The following is a 6732-nucleotide window of genomic DNA, read 5'->3' on the forward strand; positions in this document are numbered from 1 at the left end:
ATATTATGCAGCCATCAAAAGGAATGAGATCTTGCCATTTGCAACGACGTGGATGGAACTGGAGGGTATTATGTTGAGTGAAATAAGTCAATCAGAGAAAGACATGTATCATATGACCTCACTGGTATGAGGAATTCTTAATCTCAGGAAACAAACTGAGGGTTGCTGGAGTGGTGGGGGTGGGAGGGATGGGGTGGCTGTGTGATGGACATTGGGGAGGGTATGTGCTTGGTGAGCGCTGTGAAGTGTGCAAGACTGTTGAATCACAGATCTGTACCTCTGAAACAAATAATGCAATATATGTTAAGAAAAAAAAAAAAAGAAGATAGCAGGAGGGGAAGAATGAAGCAGGGGAAATCGGAGGGGGAGACGAACCATGAGAGATGATGGACTCTGAAAAACAAACTGAGGGTTCTAGAGGGAAAGGCGGTGGGGGGATGGTTTAGCCTAGTGATGGGTATTAAAGAGGGCACGTTCTGCCTTGAGCACTGGGTGTTATATGCAAACAATGAATCATGGAACACTACATCAAAAACTAATGATGTAATGTATGGTGATTAACATAACATAATAAAAAAAATTCCAGAAATTGGAAAAAAAAAAAGACCATCTAAAGAGATTTACCATCACTCACTCTTTCATCATTAGAAATTAACAAACATCAGCAAGGAGGCTGGCAGTGCAAAGAGTAGTAATGCCAGGCAAAGAATAGAAAGCGGAACAGGGATTATGGTAAGTTCAATTTGGTGGGGAAAGGGGAAGAAAGCATTCAGGCTAGCTCTTTGCCAAGTCAGGTCTTCTAGGGTACATATTTGCTTCAACAGGAAATATTATTAGTCCACAGCTCAAGATCGAATTCCCCCACTGCTGAGGCTTCATGTTTCTGTACCATGAGGTGCAGGTATTTTGCATTTTATTCAGGTAGGTAGAATTGTGAGAATCTTCAGTTGAAACCATTTTAGTGTTCTCTGTGCCTTTTGAGAAATGTCTTTTTCCTCTGCTTGATTCACTGCTTGTTCTTGCACTATTCTCCCGAAGGATAAGAACAAAAAAAGGCATTTTTTTCCAAGAAGGAAGTGGTTTGAATTTGCAACCAAAGGAAAATGTGGGGCTTATTTTGGGATTTCTCAATTTATAATTTATATATTTTTTGTTATTAATGCCTATAAATAATTTTGTTCTTAGAATAAATCATGTGAAATAATATGGTGCCTGGAATTTGCCTCCAAATTATCCAGTGGGGGCAGGGACTGAGTAAAGGTGTAGATGAAATAAAAGTGACCATAAGTTTATGATTATTGTAGCAGGGTAATTAATACACACAGGTTGAGTTGACTGTTTTTCTACATTTGACTTATGTTTGGAATTTTTCATTAAATGGAAAAAAATTTTAAAATAAAGATCAAGTTGCACAAAGTCACAGAGCCAGTGAGTGGCAGAGCTAAAATTCTAATGTAATTGCATTCAACTCCAAGACCAGTGGTGTAATCTCAGGCCAGCCTAGGAAGTGAAAATGGATTTAAGTCACTTCAAAAGAAGAACGATCCTGACTGTAAAAAACTAGTATTAGTATCTGAATAAAGACAGGTAGATCTGAAATTTTCTTCATAAGGGGTATGTCATAAAATGGGTGGGAAAAGATGTTCTAATACATATGCCTATTACTTTCCATCTGTGTAGATTGTGATCCGTATAGTAAAAGCCTGCTGTGATCAATTCCTCAGGAGACTTCTGGAAGAAAATAGGGAGAGAGAACATGTGCCCCCCTAGGTCCTGTGGGAAAGTCTAGGAGCTTGTCCAGAAGAAAACACTGAGATGTTCTAGAAGCCATAATGCCATAGGGGAGAGTCTCCTTAACCAGCTTGTAGTAGCTATTTCTGTGGGTGGTTTGGAGTTCATTCTTCAGCCATATTTACCTTCTCTTTCTGTTCTAGGGCTTTGTGTCCTGCTAACATCACTGGAAATTATTGCCCACAAGAACAGAGGTGAGTATGTGTAACAAACCCCATCCATCACCCGAAGCTGAGGAATGGGACTTCACACTAGCAAAGGCCATTTCTTGGGAATAGTCTTCTTAGGATTTGAGAATTTGACCCTGATTCTCCTGCAAACTTCTAGTCCATTACCAAGGACAATTCCTTGTATGAAGACAAGCATCACTTCCTTCTCTTCCTTCCATCTCCTTGTTCCCATCTGGGAGTTGGAATCTTCTGAGGGCCTTCAAACCTATATATCCCTTCCCAACAGCTCCCTGTGCTCGATGTCCACGGAATGCCCACTGTACCAATACCACTTCCTGCCATTGTGATCCTGGATTCACTTCTTTGTCTGGATAGGTTATCTTTAGCAACCCCTCGGAGGTCTGTACAGGTAAAGAGGCTGAGAGACCGTAGAGGGGGTCATCAAAGAGGGGTCACCTGGGGGTATCCAGACTCCTCAGCCCTTGGAGCAACACTGAAGTTCTTTGCCAAGGGCAGGAGAGGAAAACCAAGAGATGGGCAATCATGTCTCCTGGTCAAGGAGTAGTGTTAAAAGCTTAGGATTTGGAGCTGGACTATCTGAATTCCAGTGTGCAAGTCCAAGCAAATTGTTTCATCTCCCAGTGCCTCAATTTCCTTATCTGTAAATTGGGGATAATGATATCAACCCATTTAGTTATTGTGTGCTTTAAATCAACAAATACATATAAATGGAATTCACAGAAACAGAAAGCAAATTGATGGTTTCCAGGTGCTGGGGGAGAGAGGAATGGGGATTGACTACTTAGTTGCGTAAGGGGTTTTTTTAATTGAGTTTTTAATTTTAATTCCAGTATAATTAATATACAGTGTTATATTAGTTTTCAGTGTACAATGTAGTGATTCAACAATTCTCAGTGATTCACAGTTACTCAGTGCTCATAAGAACTGTACTCTTAATCCCCTTCACCTAAGGGGGTTTTCTTTTGGAGTGATAAAAATGTTCTGGAACTAGAGAGAGGTGGTGGTTGCACCACATTGTAATGTAATAAATGCCAGTGAGTTGTTCACTTTAAAAGAGTTGATATTTTTTCTAAATCCTTTTTTTTTAATTTAAATTCAATTAGCCAACCCATGGTACATCACTGGTTTCAGATGTAGTGTTCTTTTGTTATGTGAATGTTACCTCAATAAGAAAATACATAAATGATAAATTAATACATGTAAAACACTTAGAACAGTGCATTGCACTTGATAAGAAGCCAATGCATTTTGTTGTTGTTGGCTGTTAATTGGTCAAAGACAGAGGGAGCATGTTGAAGGAGGCAGTCAGGGAGGGCCATGCAGCCAGCCAAGATTCGGAATGTTCTACCAACCCTAGCACTAACTTGCCGGGAACTCCCTATAATCTCAGTTCCTCCATCCAAAAATACCCACATGCAACCTTATGCCAGGATGGCCATTTGCCATTTGTAAAACGCTATTTCCAAAGTTAAAATTAATTTAAACTACCTAACAACCAGATGAGTGCATACTGTTATTATCCCTGATTTATAGGTAAGGGAACCGAGACTTTGAGAGGTGGTTTGCTCACACTCACACAGCTGGTCATACAGCTGGAATTCAGATAGGGATAATTTGAAGTCCACAAATCTCTCAAACACTGTCCCTGAAGAAATCCAGATCAGCCCCTTGAGAAAGTCAATGTTGGTGCCATATTGTAAATAAGGAAACTGAGCCTGGAGAGGGGAAGCCATTTGTCCAAAGTCACATAGCTAGGAAGTGGAAGAATCTGGACCCATGGTTCAAACTGTAGCATTCTGATGTCTGTCCAGGTGGTCATAAGTTGGATAAAATATGAAATATCCCTACTATGGAATATCTATAGGCATTAAAATTATTTTTTTTATTTTGATGTGGAAAAGTAGTCATAAAATATTCTAAAATCCTGGGAGAATTTGTATATACTAAAAGGTGTGAAAAAAATTTTTTTAAAGCTCTGGTCTGATGCTATGGGAAATCAATGAAAAAGTAATAGTGTTATCTTCATAATTGGTAATGCTGGGTGACAGGTACATGTGGAGTTATTATACTGTTCTCCATTATTAAAAAATTGTTGTAATCTCAGTGGTTGGATATTTATGGTTCTTTGCATTTTCCAATTTCCCAGTTTTCTCCTGTAAACACATTATTTTGTTTGGAAAGAAAATGCAAGGGGTAAAATCATTTGAATCTCGTTGCTACCTATCCTACCAGAATTTTGGGTGTTCCTAGCAGTTCCCACTTATGTTCCAGATATCAACGAGTGTGGCCCACCTCTATGCGTATCTTGTGGAAGCTTTGCACGTTGTCACAATGTTGAGGGGAGTCACTACTGTGAATGTGCCTCTGGGCATTAGCTCCTTTCGGGGGGCACCAAATTCCAAAGTGAGAAGGAGAACACTTGTCAAGGTAAGTAGCTTCCCATGCCACACATTTCTTCAACTCCCATGACAAACCTCATCCTGTCAATTTTGAGGACCATCTTGGAATCATTACCTCTTATGTCTGAGAGTCTAAGAGAGAGCATCCTTTGTCTAGCAGGGGCTCATTCCTTCCATTTCTCATTCTTGTTCAGACTTAAAATGCCATGTTAAGATATATCTAGTTGATTCTTTATTGTAACATCATATGCAATAGTTAAAGACTGGAAACAGATGACTTCCATTAAAGGAGAATAGTTTAACATATTATGGTACCGCCATACAATGATAAGCTTCAGAGCCTTTTTATCAACTTGTTTTTCTCCTTGATGGACAGTTCTATGATTTTTTTTAAAGATTTTATTTATTTATTTGACAGAGAGAGACACAGCAAGAGAGGGAACACAAGCAGGGGGAGTGGGAGAAGGAGAAGCAGGCTTCCCGACACAGGGCATGATCCCAGGATCCTGGGATCATGACCTGAGCCAAAGGCAGACGCTTAACGATTGAGCCACCCAGGCACCCCAATTTTTTTAAAGATTTTATTTTTAAGTAATCTCTACACCCAATGTGGGACTCAAACTTACAACCTCAAGATCAAGAGTCATGTGTTCTTCTGACTGAGCCAGCCAGGTGCCCCTAATAGTTCTAAGAATTTTCACACACGTACAGATTTGGGTTACCACCACTACATTCAGGATCCAGGCCAATTAGTTCCATTACCCCAAAACAACCCTTCCTTCTGTTCCTTTATAGTCACCCCACCCCTCTGCCCTGGCAACCCCTAATCTACAGATGTTTTCTTTCACCTGTGGCATTCTTTTGAAAATGTCATATGGATGGAATACTATAATATGTAGCCTTTTGAGTCAGATTCCTTCCACTCAGTGTAACATTTTTGAGGTTCACCCATATTGTTTTGTGTATCAATAGTTCATTCCTTTTTTCCCCCCATTTTTGACATTTTTATTTTCCAGAAAGAAAATTGGCTACACTTAGCTTGGATTTACAATGACTGCTTTCTTCTCCTATTTATCTGGATCTTGGGTTTGGCTAATAGTGAAATAGCATAAAGTTACCTCCCCTATGTGGGCTGCAAAATTCTAATCTGTTGCTAGATACACACGTCACATTAGTCCACAGATCACTGTTTTAGAGAGATGGGTATAGTAACCTTTGTTTCTGGCTCTCTGGTAGAATCACCCTGTATATATTTTTTTAAAAAGAGATGCCTGGGCCCTCCCTACCTGAGATTTACTAAACCATGCCCAGACATGGAGCCCAGATATGTATATTTCTTTAAAGTTCCAATGGTAATTTTGAAGACTAGTTCATTTCTTTTTATTGCTAAGTAATATTCCATCGTACAGCTGTACCACAGTTGGTTTATCCATTCATCCATTGAAGGACATTTGGGTTGTTTCCAGTTTGGAGTGATTAAGAATAGTGCTAAATGAGATATCTCTTGATGAATTAAATTTAAATGCTTTCCAAGCTGTTTTAAACAGAAAAGCATGCTGCGGGGTTGTACCCATAGTATGGCAATGGCTTTTTCTTCTCCCTTGTCTTCCTTTTTTATTAATCTCAAGCATGTTTCCATAAGTATATTTTAATCTTAAAACTTGTTAAGTAGTAGTCCAAAAAATAAATACTACTTTTTCATAGTTTTTAGACAATAATTCCATCATAGGCATGATTTGATTGTTTACCACTGCTCTGAGCTCTATGCCAGGCACTATGACTCCAACGCTAAATAATGCATTGGCTCTGTCTCCCGGAGATTTTACTCCAGTGGGCAGACAGACCTGTAGACAAATGCAATATAAAAATAGTCACTCTTCACAAAGCATCCAGTTCATGGGTAAACAATGTCTTTCTCACCACTGTACCCAAGTGCCTAGTGCATACAAGGCACTCTGGAAATATGCAGAAGTGAGAAACTGGAAAGAGCTCTGTCATCACCATGATCAGAGCTGTGGTCACATCTTGGCCCTGACAGTTGGCCTTGATTTTGGCCAAGTTTTTACAATTTCTGGTCTTGGTTTCCTCATCTCTAATTCAGGAGCAATAATACCTACTTTTGAAGAGATTAAGTTTTTGTTTAAACCTGAATACTGAATTGTTTATCTTATAAAGCTAAGCACAATACACTTTTAAGAAAAACTTCACAGGGGGGCGGAGCAAGATGGCGGAGGAGTAGGAGACCTGGATTTCGTCTCCTCTCAGGAATTCAGCTGGATAGGGATCAAACCATTCTGAACACCTACAAACTCAACAGGAGATCAAAGAAAAGAAGAGCAACAACTCTCTGA

General features: G+C 39.5%; 1 long non-coding RNA gene across 1 annotated transcript; it reads left to right on the forward strand.

Annotated features, from left to right (window-relative positions):
* Nucleotides 1-590: 590 nt before the first annotated feature.
* On the forward strand, nucleotides 591-5999 carry LOC145718166 (uncharacterized). Its single transcript, XR_014141617.1, has 3 exons — nucleotides 591-921; nucleotides 1935-1985; nucleotides 4254-5999. It is a non-coding gene; the product is annotated as an uncharacterized LOC145718166 (long non-coding RNA).
* The last annotated feature ends 733 nt before the right edge of the window (nucleotides 6000-6732 follow it).

This window comes from Leptonychotes weddellii, unplaced genomic scaffold (assembly GCF_054177405.1).
Source record: "Leptonychotes weddellii isolate Sample4059 unplaced genomic scaffold, ASM5417740v2 HiC_scaffold_11572, whole genome shotgun sequence".
NCBI lineage: Eukaryota > Metazoa > Chordata > Mammalia > Carnivora > Phocidae > Leptonychotes > Leptonychotes weddellii.